We start from the raw sequence: 15,893 nt of genomic DNA, 5'->3' as shown, positions 1-15,893 counted from the left end.
GCAAAATATTTTTCCCATAGGATGGCACATCCTACATGGCCTGATCCTAGTTCTATCTTTGGTTTTGATCCCGATTCTATGTCAGCACAAGCCTTAGCCGCAGAAAACAACACACTGTTAGACTTATTATACGAGAGTACCTCTGTTGTTGAACCCCATGATTCCAGTTGTGCTTCACCTCAGATAGAACAGTTTCATGATACCAACATAAAGAATGGAGGGGTTTCTTACATAACTTCTGTTTTCTACCCTCAGTCTAACGCATACTCCGTTGCACAGGTACATACTGTAGTCCCTAATGCCAAGAGGTCTAATGTCAATAGTTTGTTTAAGGGAAACACAGACCTAGTTGGAAAGATAAACTATAAATCACAGAACCTGCAAGCAGTAGAGGACAATGTACAATCGATGCACATCCAGATTGCTAGTGCAGGATCCAGCCCTGATGCCACTATGCTTCCCCCTGTGTCTACTGATAGTGATTTACAGTTAATGCAGGGCATGCTAAGAGCTAAACTTGAGGAGTTAAGACAAGAACTCATTTCTGCACAAGAGGAAAATAAAACCTTACACTCTTTATTGAATACACCTCAGACTTTATCTGTTGATGTGGAGGAAGTGAACACTGTTCAGCCCCTGAGTGCAGAGACTTTGGTAAACCATGATATTTGTCGATATGTTAGATCTATTGGGAGTGAATGTCTTACGTCTAGCACAGCGCTTAATCTAGGCACAGGTTCTAACCATTGTTCTGCTGTTTATCAGGGATTGCAGTTAGCTGAAGATTTACAAGCCACTCCTTTACCAAAAATACCCTGTGTAGCAGTTTGTCATAATTCTGAGCTAGCACACATACAAACTTCTGATTTCCAAACACAATCCACAATGGTGGCATACACAGATTCAGTCACTACCGTAGGCTTAGGCCCTGCTCTTGATACAGCTGCTGAGACTGAAGTAGATGTTAAAGCTGATGTGGAAAACAATGTTACCTCTGGGTTCACTCTTCCTTCTGCCACTTCTGATCAATATGAACAGTCAGAGGCAGTACAGATTTCATGTTCTGATGGACTCATTCCACAGTATACTGAACCAAAGAACCGTCAGGCGGTTCCTGAACTGTTGATTGTTAATCTACCTCTTTCAGAAGCTAAAACAGAGGAATGGACAATAGACGAAATCCTGATTAACAGAGACTTTACTATGGTGATTCCACTGATTGATTTTGACTTCTACAAAGAAAAAGACTCTGTGTCACCCACTAAAGAAAGGGACTGCAAGGGTACAGCTCAGTCTTTGGTTACTGGTGCCAAGGAGTCTACTGCCCTAAAGGTGCCCTTCATTCCTGAGCCACCGACGGGTCTGTCAACTTCTGAGACTTCTGTCTGTCCTCCTACAACCATTGACTCTTCTATGATTCAATCCACAGCCCTGCAGTCATCTTTGGCACACCTGTCTTCAACCAATGAACCGCTGCCTTGTCTGCCATTTACTCAAGAGCCAGTCCCAAAGACCTGGACATGCTTGTATCCAGCAACCGAGATTGCTCCAGCTTGCATGCCTTCAGCCTCAAGGTTTCCCCTGACCTGCCTGTCTTCAGCTACAGTGACTCATCCTGCAGATCATCCTTCAGCTTTAGAGCCTCCGGAAGTCCATCAAAAGAGCATGTCTTCAGTCCCGGAGTATACTGAGTATTTGCCTTCAGTTCATGAGACGCCTGTATCCTGCATAGCCTCGCTGCCAATATCAGAGGTATACCTGTCTACACCATCAGATTCTGCTGTATTCTCTTCTGCTCCAGCGATTCCTCCTGAATCCCAACCATTTACAGTGGATGAACGTCTAGCCTGCCTTTCTTTTGCTTCAGGAGGAGCACCAGAATGCCTGCCTTTTCCACAAGACGATTCTCCCAACTGCTTCACTTTAGCATCAGAGCCTCCTAAAGATGCAGCATCAGAGTTTGAGACTTTTGCCAGCTCCCGCTTCAGAGTCATCAAGCTGGACCAAGTGGTGAGTCAGAACCACTCACTTGGGTGTGCACAAGGGGTGGTGCAGACCGGCGTATTACCTACAGGACTTGTGCAACAGAATTCCGCCAAGAAGCACCAGTCGGGTGCTAGTAGCCAAAGGAAGGGAATGACTGCTGCAGTTCAAGATGTGTCTGTTATTGCTCCTTCTGCGAGTCTGCCTGAAATACCAAGTACTGCGTCTATCACTCCTATCAGGATGCCAAACATCCCTGCTGTGGTATCCCACGTGAAACAAAGTGGCTACACGACTGTCACCAGGAGTACTAGCCTTGTACAACCCATTGGACTTTCAGGTCTCCAAGGCGTAGAACATGTGCAGTCAAACCTAAGTCACTTTCAACCAAAAGCCTTTTCCCAGATGGATGACAGAAGGAAATCTGGACCTCTACCTCAGCCACCACCTTCTCTAATGGCTGAGCATAAACCTTTCCTGAAGCCAGCATTTTCCACACCTCCCGCATGTCCACTCTCGGCAGAAAGGCTAACAGAGCTTCTCCCATTGCCTAAGGCATGTTGCACCAGCCTGCCTCCCTCCTCAAAGACTTATAAGGGTCCACTCCCAGTGACTGAGCTTCCTGGACCTTCCAACTCTGCTTCTGGTCCTGCAAGTCCTTCATGCCTTTCTTCGAACCATGAGTCTCTTCCTCACCAGAAGCCACCGTTTCCATCAGCACCACCTCCAAAGACAAAGCACTCCTATCATGGAAGTCCATCTGCCTTTGCCCACAGGCCACCATTTCCATCAGTGCCACCTCCAAAGAAAAAGCACTCCCATCATGGAAAGAAGATGTCTCGTGCGGGTGGCGGGCACCCGAAGCCGGCCGTAGGAGGGGGTATACTGTCACGACTCGCTCCCTTCGCTCCCGTTCCCACCACTTGGGGGCATGATTTGGGGTTTATTCCCTACTGGACCTTTCCTCCGAACCTTATGCTACAGTGCTGTGATGATTTGGGAGCGCTAAATCCCTATTTTCCCAGCTACTTCCCTTCCGGATCCATTCCAGGTTTTTGGCAGCCAGCATGCTTCTTTAACCAAATGACTATGCTTCCCAGAATGCCTGGCCCACTGCTCCACCTCCACCCTTGCAACACAAGGTTGGGTGGAGGATAGGTAACAGCTGTGGCGGCAGGTGCAGCAATCAGCACACCCGAGGCGTGTGCTCGTTAAGCAGCTTTAAAAGCCTCAGTCTTACTTCAGTCCAGCGCTGGTCATCGATTGCAGTGTTCCTGTTTTTGACTAGTCCCTGGTTCCTGGCCTTTGTACCTACTTCCTTGTTCCTGTTTTCTTGTTTCCTCCGCCCTGAATTTCGGATTCATGCGCTAATTGATTTCTGCTCCCTTTATTTCCCTTTTTGTCTTCCTCTGTTTGCAGGCAGCAATTTTCAGTGCTTTCCCCTTTTAGATGCAGCCCAGTTTGTCTGTGTTCTATATTTCTTTGACTCTGTCCTTTGCTGCTGTTACCCATTTGCCTTAGCCTTCCTCTTAGTTTAGTTTCCTGTCTTTTCCTTGGAGGGGTAGGGAGAGGTTTGCATAGGTTATTTCGTTTTTCCCTGCTCCTGATCCTTACTTCCTAGAGGATCCATTCCATGTTTTCCACTGCACTTCTGCATTTATTTTCCCTTTGATTATTAGGTGTGGTGTGCGGTAGTAGCTAGCTCCTGTGTGAATGCTTATGTTTTCCTCACTATTTTGCAAACACTATTCCCATTTAGGTATTTAGTTTTCCTTCCATTGCTGTTCTAGCCTTTCGGGGTCCCAGTTTCTTCAACAGGATTCGTGGGCTAGCTGACATTCAAGAGGTTTATCTCGTCCTCGTGAGTACAGTTCTTAAGTTCCCTTATGTAATACCATCAAGAGTGTTAGTACACAGATCCTGTCATTGCTTGCCCTCCACGTGGGTTTAGCGCTGTCAGTACCTGTAACAGCAATTGGGGGTAAGGCGCTTGCCGACTTTCCTCGCGGTCAGGTGCTTACCCCACATCCCTTTTCATATATTGGTTTTGATGTCACACTCTATTTGCACTCCTGGGTTCTAGCATACCTGAGTCGTAGTTCCTGGGTGCACATTTCCCTTGCCATATTCGCTGCCTTTGTACTCGCCTGACTAATCCTGACAAAATGTTTCTTAAAATATTCAATTCTCATGTGCAATAACGTCGGACATTCCGCCACTAGATGATACATAGTTGTCATGATGCCTACCCCCGGGCATCCGGACCAAGCCCATCAGCTCCGGGAGCAGGCATCCAGATATTTATTAAAACCCCAGCAGCCCCGGCTAGGGGCTGTCTGGGTTCAGCCCTGGCGCCTTAGGCACCAGACTCATAATAGAAATCAGTCCTGGCGCCATAGGCGCCAGGCTCATAGACATTACTTACCTCATGCAGACCATGCTGCAACTGAATCCAAGCCAACATGAGGCTTGGGTGGGACTATTTTGTTACAGGGACTATTTTTTACTCAGGTGTGGTTCTGGGGAACCTCTTACCTGGAACTACTTTGGAGGCTATTTAAACCACGCCCGATCAGCAACACACGCTTTGCGTTGTTCTGCATCGAGCAGCGTGGCGCTCACCATGCCTGCAGTCAGCATCCAGTCTTCAGCCACGCCCGTCTCAGATCCAGAATTCCTAGCAAAAGAGAAAACAAGAAGGAAAGGTTAGAACACCGACCTTATTTCAATCCTTACCTCATTCTGGATCCATCACGTCTTCGAACTTGAAAAGGACATTATTTCTGCAGGCGTTGCATTGCCAGCTGCAGCGCTGCGTCTTACTCACCAGTCCTCACAGCATTTTTCAATACGGCGCTGCCTCCATCATTTTCTTCGCCGAACTCCAGCACCTGGTGGAAAACAAAAGAAACAACAAGGTGAGCTAAGAGAGCCGACAAATACAATCTCTTACCACCATAGGCTTACCTGATTTACCACTGGAGGCATTACCCTTTAATAAGCCTCATCTTCATTTGCCGCACCTATAAAGGGAGAAAACAGCAAGTTAAACTCATGCAACTTTTACCGGACAGTGTTGGGTAATACAGACTCTTACCTGAACGCCATCAGCTGCCTCCAGGCAATATTCTTTTGAAACAGTTGCAATTCAACAAGGGAATGGAATAAGAGTGATCATCGGACATATTGAACTCTTTGAACTTTATAAACCCTGGAGTCAATATTCCTCCGGAACTCCTCCAGCACCTTCAAACCAGTGAAGTAACTGGTATCTACGCGCCCCTGCATGCCATGCAGGATGGAGAGCTCATCATTTAAAAACATAAGGTGAGGTTACTAAAAGGGGATATCAGAGGTGACAAGAGGGGAGAACGAGAACAGTGGGAGAATCCACGGGTGGCTAAATCCCTTTCTCCACCTGCAGGAGAATACTTCTACGGATCAAGCAGACGAGATTAGGCGGGCCAGTCCAGACAGTCATCGTGGCACTACGCATCACGTTGGTGGAGACCGCAGCAGTCCGGGTACGATCGACGCTCCTGTGGGAACCAGGTGAGCGTAACAGAACGCAAAGCGTATCTACAAATCCCCACCCGGGTGTAATGGAAACCTCAGAAACCGACCAACTAACCCTATTGTCAGGGGAATTTAGGGCAGAAGTGCACTCAGCGCGCTAAGAAACTAATGCCCTCAGGAGAGAACTGATTGTGCCAAAGGAGCGCACTGATGATCTTGCTAGACAATTGCTGCAAAACCAAGCTGGGCAAACACCATTACCTGGACTCGGGGGGAATCCAACTCCTGTTTCATCGAGCAATCCTGTGCAAGTGGTCCTACCAGGGAGCATTACTTTAGCTCCACCTGACCGTTTTGCTGGGGACCCGAAAAAGTTTGCTGTGTTTATGAACCAATACCGCTTGCACTTTTTATGCAGACCTGGAGCTTTTCAAAACAACCAAGCCAAAGTAGCCTTTGTACTATCATACCTTAGTGGCAGCACAGCGGATTGGTCAATTTCACTAGTCAACCAGGATGACCCTCTTCTTTGTGATTTTCAAGGTTATCAATTGAGTATGGAAAGACTATTTGCCAGACATTCACAGGGACAGGCCCTGGATAACAAACTTTTATCCTTACGACAAGGTAACCAGGATCTACTAACCTATATCGCAACCTTCAATAGTTTGGTGGTGGAAACCGGATGGCCAAAGGTAAAAAGAATTACATTATTTCATCGTGGACTTCGGGGTGAACTCAAAGATGTTTTGGCCCAAGTTGTGAACCCACCTCAGGATTGCACAGAATATATAGACTTAGTGGTCCAGTTAGACCACCGACTTCAGAATAGAAAGGCTGATCGAGCTAAGTTTGAGAATCGTGTATTGGTTAAACCCAATGTTACCTCCAAAGGAACAGATGCATCAGAACCGATGCAGATCGGGGGGTTAAGGGACACTTGACTCAAAAGGAAAGAGAAAGGAGACGGCAGATGCAATTGTGTCTGTACTGTGGGGCCTCAGGACATTTTCTATGGAATTGCCCTATAAAACCATCCAAGAAAGTAGTCGGAGTTGCTGATAGAAATCAAACAGAGCCTGATTCGGGAAATGACCATGCCCGACAAGCATAGAGGTCCGCTTGCCGAGCTCAAAGAAGGATACTCAGACCTCGTATCTCCTCACACCAATGGTCTTTATTGATCCAAGGCAGCCATCACGTATGCACGCAGTAAGGGCATACATTGATAGCGGGGCCGTAGGAAACTATATGGACCATGAATTGGCTTCTAGGAGACATCTACCTCTTTGCAAAAAGACCACTTCAGATGTCATCACCACAGTCAATGGAACTGAAATTGCCTCTGGGCCTGTAACTCATTCCACCGCAGAGATGACACTGTTGGGTCAGGATGGGCATCGAGAGACTATTGTGTTTGATTTCATCAAAGCCCTGCAGTTCCAAATAATACTGGGGATACCTTGGTTGGAAACACATAACCCTTGTATTGATTGGCGAGAGAAGAGAATAACCTTCAAGGATTGTGCACACACCTGTTACCCGGAAAAACCCTTGAACAAAGGCCTGGCCACAGTCACCACTCCAGTCATGCAGTTACCTCAGGAGTATCAAGAATTCCAGGATGTTTTCCAAAAAGAATAGGCAAACACCTTACGACCTCACAGATCATATGATTGTCAAATCGACCTCATGCCCGGTGCACAACCTCCATGTAGTAGGATCTACGCCCTTACGGAACCCGAAAACCTTCACCTACGACAAAACTTGGACCAATAGATTGCTAATGGCTTCATTCGTCCATCCAAGTCCCCTGCATCCTCAGCTTTGTTCTTTGTGCCTAAAAAGGAAGGTGACCTCAGAACGTGCATAGACTACCGTGCATTAACTCAGATCATGGTTAAAAACCGATACCCATTGCCTCTGATCCCTGAATTACTAGACCAAGTAAAGGACGCTTGCATCTACACTAAATTAGATCGCTGAGGGGCATATCATCTGGTACGTGTAAAGAAAGGCGACGAATGGAAGACTTCCTTTTGCACCAAGTATGGGTTATTCGAATACCAGGTGATGCTCTTCGAGTTGTGCAATGCACCAGCAGCCTTCCAGTATTTTATGAACGATGTCCTTCGTGAACTCATTGACGTCTGTGTTGTCATATACATAGACGATATTCTAGTGTACTCCTCCTCAGAATCAGACCATGTGAAGCACGTTCATGCAGTTCTTGAGAAACTATGCCAGCACATGTTACATGCAAAATTGGAGAAATGTGTTTTTCATTCTACAGAAGTTGAATTCCTTGGATTTATCCTGACTCCAAAAGGAGTTCGAATGGACTCTCGAAAGGTGGACGCAATCCTCAAGTGGCCATCACCCAGTTCAGTTAAAGGGGTACAAAGCATGCTTGGATTTGCTAATTTCTATTTCAGATGTATTCCTGAGTTCTGACATATTGTACACCCCATCACAGCACTTTTGCCAAAAAACAAACGTTATTTGTTGACTGAAGAGGCCGAAAGAGCCTTCCAAGAGCTAAAATCAAAATTCACGTCTGCACCTGTTTTAAAGCATCCACGCCCTGAGCTTCCATACATAGTTGAAACCGATGCATCCAGTTTAGCCATGGGAGCTGTCCTGTCCCAGAAGGATCCTGAAACCGGTCAACTTCATCCAGTAGCTTTCTGGTCAAGAAAGTTCTCAGCACCCGAGTTAAACTATGCGGTTACTGATAATGAGTTATTAGCCATCAAGTCCGCCTTCAAGGCTTGGTGGCATTATCTTCTCTGTGCTAGGCATACCACCACTGTAATCACCGATCACAGCACTCTGCAGTATTTGAAAACAGCCAAGGCCCAATCATCGCGTCAACTTCGATGGGCATTATTCTTTGCTGAATTCGATTTTGTGATCACTTATCGACCAGGTTGTAAAAACGGCAAGGTAGATGCCTTATCCCGAACAGGGATGGGAGAAGCATATTCGAACCCGGAACCGGCGCCTATAATTTCAGAACAAAGAATTCTTGGCATAGCTACTCTACAGACTTTAGAAGATATTCATTTAAAAATCCAACAACTTTTCGATCCTGCAGCCCTGCAGTACTGGGTAAAGAAAGGCAAAGATTATTTAGTCAGCAATGACCTACCTTACTATCAAGGGCATCTATTTCTACCACACAAGGAACTACAAGAACTAGTTATCTCCAATTATCATGATGCTCTGATAGAAGGACATCCAGGTATCGCAAAAACTGAAGCTAAAATTAAAAGACAATTCTGGTGGCCCACCTGGCGAAAAGACATGTAAAGTCATTTGTGCTATCTTGTGGTATCTGCGCCAAAAACAAAAGTCAAAAGAAAAAACCAGCTGGTCTTTTACAACCTTTGGATATTCCTCCTACACCTTGGCATACTTTGTCTTTAGACTTTATTACTGATCTGCCTCCATGTAATGGATTTAACACCATTCTAGTTATTGTGGATCTTTTTTGCAAGATGGCCCACTAATTCCATTAAAGGGATTACCTTCCGCTTCAATCTTGGCCAAGGAATTTCTCGAAAACATTGTTCGAATACATGGATTTCCTCCTGTATTGGTCTCTGACCGAGGTAGCCAATTCATTTCTCAATTTTGGAAAATATGTTGTCAATTAGCGCAAATCGATGTGAGGTTATCAACCAGTCACCACCCCAGACCGATGGTCAGACGGAGAGGACCAACCAGACTCTTGAACAGTACCTACGTTGCATGCTAGATCAAACCGAAAGCAATTGGAAGGATATTTTATGGATTTCCGAATACGTATACAATAACTCGGTACATTCTGGAACCGGTCAAAGCCCCTTTTATACCATATATGGACATCATCCTCGAACATCAGAACTCGATTCGCCTCAACACTTAGAAATGCCTGCAGTGAATCATCTGCACTCTTCCATTACACAAGCCTTTAAGGAAGCAACAGAACATTTAAAACAAGCGAAAGAGAAATACAAGAAAAATGCTGATCAACATAGAAGTGATGCCCCACAATACCAGATTGGATATCAAGTTTGGCTGGCTACAAAACACATACCTCTAAAAGGGCCTCAGACTTTTAATCCTAGATATTTAGGAACTTACACTATTAAGGTCATTATCAACCCGGTGGCCGTCAAATTGGAACTACCATCTAATATGCGGATCCATCCTGTCTTTCATGTTTCACTCCTGAAACCAGTTCAACCCGGGACAAGACTAGCCAAACCACCCGACCCCATCCTAATAGATGGGGAACCCGAATTCGAAGTTAAAAATATCTTGGACTCTAAATTGGTTAAATCAAGACTTTTTTATTTAATCGACTGGAAGGGTTACGGACCACAGGAAAGGTCATGGGAGCCTAGTGACCACGTTCATGCACCTCGGTTGGTGAAAAAATTCCATCAGAACTTCCCCGACAAACCAGGACCGAGGGGAAGAACACCTTTAGGAGGGGCCTTGGGGGGAGTGCTGTCATGATGCCTACCCCCGGGCATCCGGGCCAAGTCCATCAGCCCCGGGAGCAGGCATCCAGATATTTATTAAAACCCCAGAAGCCCCGGCTAGGGGCTGTCTGGGTTCAGTCCTGGCAGCTTAGGCACCAGACTCATAATAGAAATCAGTCCTGGCGCCATAGGAGCCAGGCTCATAGACATTACTTACCTCATGCAGACCATGCTGCAACTGAATCCATGCCAACGTGAGGCTTGGATGGGACTATTTTGTTACAGGGACTATTTTTTACTTGGGTGTGGTTCTGGGAAACTTCTTACCTGGAACTACTTTGGAGGCTATTCAAACCACACCCGATCAGCAACACACGCTTCGCGTTATTCTGCATCCAGCAGCGTAACGCTCGCCGTGCCTGCAGTCAGCATCCAGTCTTCAGCCACGCCCGTCTCGAATCCAGAGCTCCTAGCAAAAGAGAAAACAAGAAGGAAAGGTTAGAACACCGACCTTATTTCAATCCTTACCTGATTCCGGATCCATCACGTCTTCGAACTTGAAAAGGACATTATTTCTGCATGTGTCGCATCGCCAGCTGCAGTGCCGCGCCATACTCACCAGTCCTCACACCATTTTTTGATCCGACGCTGCCTCCATCATTTTCTTCGCCGAACTCCAGCACCTGGGGGAAAACAAAAGAAACAACAAGGTGAGCTAAAAGAGCCGACAAATACAATCTCTTACCACCATAGGCTTACCTGATTTACCACTGGAGGCATTACCCTTTAATAAGCCTCATCTTCATTTGCCGCACCTATAAAGGGAGAAAACAGCAAGTTAAACTCATGCAACTTTTACCGGACAGTGTTGGGTAATACAGACTCTTACCTGAACGTCATCAGCTGCCTCCAGGCAATATATTTTTGAACCAGTTGCAATTCAACAAGGGAATGGAATAAGAGTGATCATCAGACATATTGAACTCTTTGAACTTTATAAACCCCGGAGTCATAAGGTGAGATTACTAAAAGGGGATATCGGAGGTGACAAGAGGGGAGAACGAGAACAGTGGGAGAATCCATGGGTGGCTAAATCCCTTTGTCCACCTGCTGGAGAATACTACTACGGATCAAGCAGACGAGATTAGGCGGGCCAGTCCAGACAGTCATCTCGGCACTACGCATCACGTTGGTGGAGACCGCAGCTGTCTGGGTCCGATCGACGCACTTGTGGGAACCAGGTGAGCATAACAATAGTTTCAGAAATGTTTGGATTTTCGCAAAATCGGCAGAAGTCATCTGTTTTAGTAATGACATTCCATTTGGCTAAAATATTTCTTGTATGCCACCAGTTCATTCTGAATCTTAAGAAAGGATTTCTTGTTCAGCCCAGAAAATTTTAACAAGTTACTTTCAGTAGTCCTAACTTTCTTTATGACTATCTTATGAGATGTAGCATATTTAGTCTTTTGGCATTGTTTATATGTATATGCCCAGTCCCAAATCATAATTTTTTCTTTTGCTCTTTTAGGGTTTATCATTAATACTTCTTCTGAAACCTCAGTTTTTAACAAAGAATTTCTGATTTGTTGATGCCAAGTGCCCATACCTTTGTGCTCACTCGTTCTCATATAACTGGACAAGACATGCAGTAGAGAGTTATCTTGTTGCACCATAATACATTTGCGGTACAGACTACATAGTCTCCACATATACATACAGTTTAGTGGTGATAAACCCAGTTCATATCTCAACAAACACATCTGTGATGCTTTTGGAACATGTAAAACCTTTTTCAGAATTGTCTTTCCAATCTTAGCCAGGCCATCTCATTTCTCCAAGCCCTGGTCTCAGCACCATAGTGTACCGTCGGCACTACCTTTTGGCAGTAAAACATGATTATTGGTTTCAAGGAGAAATTGCAATATTTATGATTTACGATAGATGCCTGCGAAATAGAAGTGCTGATTTTTCTTTTCAATTCTTCAAGAAACGGCGTATCTGCCCTAGATGTATTAACATTAATTCCTAGATATTTATATTGGGTAACATTCTCTAAAGATTGAGCCTTCAGGGACCACGAGAAATGAGATGCTCTAACTTTCTTGTTGGGTACATTCTTCATAATTTTTGTTTTGGATACGTTTATGACCAATTCATTTTCTTGTACATATTCCCCCAGTTGGTCAAGTACGTTTTGCAGCCCCCTAGTCGTTTTTTGCTAATAGGACCAAGTCATCGGCGTAAAACATCCAAGGGATTGCGTATTTACCAAGGCGAGGGGCATCTGATGTTACTCTCCTAAATTTCTTCACAACATCAGCTATGAAGTAGTTAAAGAGGGTTGATGCCAAAAGACACCCCTGCTTCAGACCCTTGTATGTTTTTATCGACTTCGATAACGTACCATCCATCGTCAAGCGAACTTGTATGGAAGTTTCCGTATGAAATTGCATTATCCAAGGTATTAAATACTTTGGACATGCATTTTTCACCAGTTTGTCACACAATAATATTCTTGACACAGAATCGAAAGCGGTCTCGAAATCGATGAAAGCCATGTAAACTGGCAGCTCATGTTGTTAAATAGAGTTCAGGACTTGTAAGTTCACAGAAGTGCCTAGGCCCAGAGAAAGCCTGTTTGGAAGGGATCATTAACTCTTGATTCCTTAGTCCATTTGTTAAAATCTCTCAGTACCAAGCGTGCAAAGATTTTTCCTGGCGCATCAAGAAGCGCAATAGGTCTGTCATTTTTTGGGTTCAATCTGTCCCCTTTTTTGTAGATGGGGACAATAATTGACTTTTGCCAAGAAGCTGGATTATTTTTGCTGATGATTACTTGATTAAATATGACTCCCAGAATAGCGGCCCATATCTCAGGATTTGTCCTTAGCATAACATTGGAAAGACCATCTGGTCCAGGGGCTTTCGACTTGCTTAGTTTTTTAATATACATTTCGATATCCAAATTATCATAGGTCAATTCTTATTTCCCATTATAACTATGCTCAAGTTGTCTTACCGGAAAGTGGGTTTCAGCATACAATGAATTATAATACTGCACCCATATTTCCTCAGGGACCACGTTTATTTGTTTTATAAATTGTTTGCTTCCATAGATAATTTTAATTAGGGCCTATACTAAGGCAGAGTTCTTAGATATTATTGAATAAAGCATAGATTGAGCATCTTGTAATATCATTTTCGCTTTTTCGCTGCTTTATCCAATTTTTATATCTGTTTTTACATTTAGCTATCAAAAGTACTCTATTGCTGGAATTCTGTTGAATTATATACCGTACCTCCCTTCTGAGGTCAGCTTTTCTATTGCTGATCTCTTCGTCATATGCGTGTGAATGAGATCTCTGATCTAGGGTAGATGTTCTGAACGTTTTTTTAAATAACTGTAGCGTTCCCACATAGTTTCCATGTGAATAGTGTAAGTCTGGTTTTAAAATGTCTTTCGGATATAAAACCGCTGCAAGCAGATCATTTAAATTCCCTGAAGACCATTTAAAGCGATTACCCTTAGTAGACACTTCCAGGTTACCTATATACTTAGAGCTAGAATTGGCAACAATTTCACCCGGTCAAGACCATGTGAGATGGAGCAGGTTATGATCACTTTTTATTTGTTGCAATACTTCAAAAGGAGGAGACCATAGAAAAAAGCTCACTATTAGTGTATACATAATCAATAGTAGAAACAACATTTCCTTGGTGCCATGTGGTTTTAGGAGGGATATCTCCACATACTGCGCCATTTATCATGTAGAGCCCCCGCTCATTCATCCGATTTTTCCATTTTTTTCTTAGTCTCTTTCATTTTCCCCCCTTTTTCATTCATGCAGTCCATATTTAGGTCACCTGCAATAATTATAAATTTGACCAGCTGATCTTTGTCAATCTTATATAGACATTTTGTCAGATGTTTAAAAAAAACGGTTATCCGAAATGTCTACATGGTTCCAGTATATATTGATACATGCAATGACATGATTGTTGAAAGTAATTTGGACCAGCTGCATATAACTGTTCGGGGATGCCCAAGCTTCAGCTGTCAGACCATTTGTTAGCTTTATAGCTGTAGGAAGTCCCGCTTTTGGACGACCTCTAGCTAATTTGATGGCTGTTTCAAGAATAACAAAATGGTTTTCCCACACAGGGGGGGAAGTAAGCCATATTTCTTGTAACATGATTATGTCATATAGACCTAGAACATACATTGAAGAGGAGGTAAGATGCATATGACCTCTAGTGGAAACTGGAAATGGGTCTTACTTTCTTTACGAGGTAGCTAACATTCATTAAGCACTCTATTCTGGGAAAAGCTCATTATCGTTTTTGTTTGATTGTCACCTGCTGTAAAATACTTTATCGTCATTGGATCAAAGTGTTTATCAGCTAGTCATACCCTTTCTTTGTACTATTCGTATGTGTGTTGGCATGTCTTGAAGGATATATGTTAGCTACATTCACAGCACTGTGTTTGATACAGCAGTGGGGTTATGTAACAAGAAACCCAAATGATATATTTTGTTTCTGGCTTGCAAGATAGAGTATTTAACAGTAGCAGAGGACATCCGAATTTTCACTACGGACCTATTGTGGTCATTGATGAATTAAATTTGAGCTAAGTCATCAGACTTGGTCTCTTGCAGCGCTTGCATGCTTTGCATAGTGTTTAATACAAAGGATCGATTCAAATCGTATAATCCAAATTCGCCACCTCGACATTGTAAGATAAGGCTCACGTGTGTAGAATCATTACATTTATTGTGTCTATTTCTCTGTGGCATTTTCATTTCTTGTTGTTTGTGTGACGCCATTGCATTAGCGTGTTCCGGCCCTGCTTTTACTCCAGCACCGGTATTATTCTGATATAGTTTTGTCTAGTATATTTTTGGGGTATACTCCCCAAACAAATGGATCTTAGTTTCAAGGGGCCTTGTCGTAATTGGTTTGGAGATCTGTGTGTCTCGTGAGAAAAAGACACCCATCGACTTCATAATTTCCTCTCGCCTTTCTTCTAACGTTAGAAATGAAGTATCTTGGTGTCTTTTTCCGTGATCACCACTCTGCTCTTTTATTTGAGTCAATTGTAAAGATGGAAAAGTCTTCAAGGTATCAGCAATGTGTTCCTGTTTAGTAACTTCAGTTACCAGATTATCAAGGGGTTCATAACTCAATTCATTAGTCAAAGAATTTTTGGCTCCTTTGGTGACCAATTGTATGGATGGAAGATTAGCTTTATTTCTGTTAATAGCAGTATATTTTCGCACAATTGCTGCACTTTTTTCATGAGTTCTTTTGACAGGTAAGGATAATAGTTTTATAAATTGTTGCGAGTTCTTATTTTTCTGCATTTTCATCAAATTCTGATTCTTAGTTTTTTTATTCTCTGATTGTAGATTTGCCATTTGTTTCTTTCCTTTTTTTGGTCACACTAAATATATTATATGTTTCATTATTTACAGAAGAAAGCAAAGTAGACTAATTTTTTTCTCAATAATTCTAACTCCTACTGAATTTTTTTCCTCATCTTTCGTATCTTGTTGATCAATGATTTCAATAGCACTCTTATCGTGAATCACACATTCAGATCTAGCTTTTTCTTTGCTCGCAGGCACAATGCTCGCATTGGCTTCTTGCTGTTTTAATTCGTTATCAGTCATATTATTACCCACTTCCTTTCCAGTTGTAGATAAAGTGGGGTATATTGTTTACAGATTTCAATTTTTAGGAAGTGTATTTTCCACTTAATGAGACATCACATTCTTATTTTCCAGCAATTCTTTAAGTAAAAAATGTTGATCCAATTGCCTTGCATCAAGCGTTTCGTAAAGTTTCGCTAATGAGAATAAGGCTGTGTTCATGGCCTGTAAAGTTTGTTCGGTTGAGATCAGCGCGACAGGTTTTTGA

The sequence above is a fragment of the Ambystoma mexicanum genome, chromosome 2p (genome assembly GCF_040938575.1).
Source record: "Ambystoma mexicanum isolate Mex_15411 chromosome 2p, UKY_AmexF1_1, whole genome shotgun sequence".
Taxonomy (NCBI): domain Eukaryota; kingdom Metazoa; phylum Chordata; class Amphibia; order Caudata; family Ambystomatidae; genus Ambystoma; species Ambystoma mexicanum.
This window is presented reverse-complemented; position numbering follows the sequence as displayed.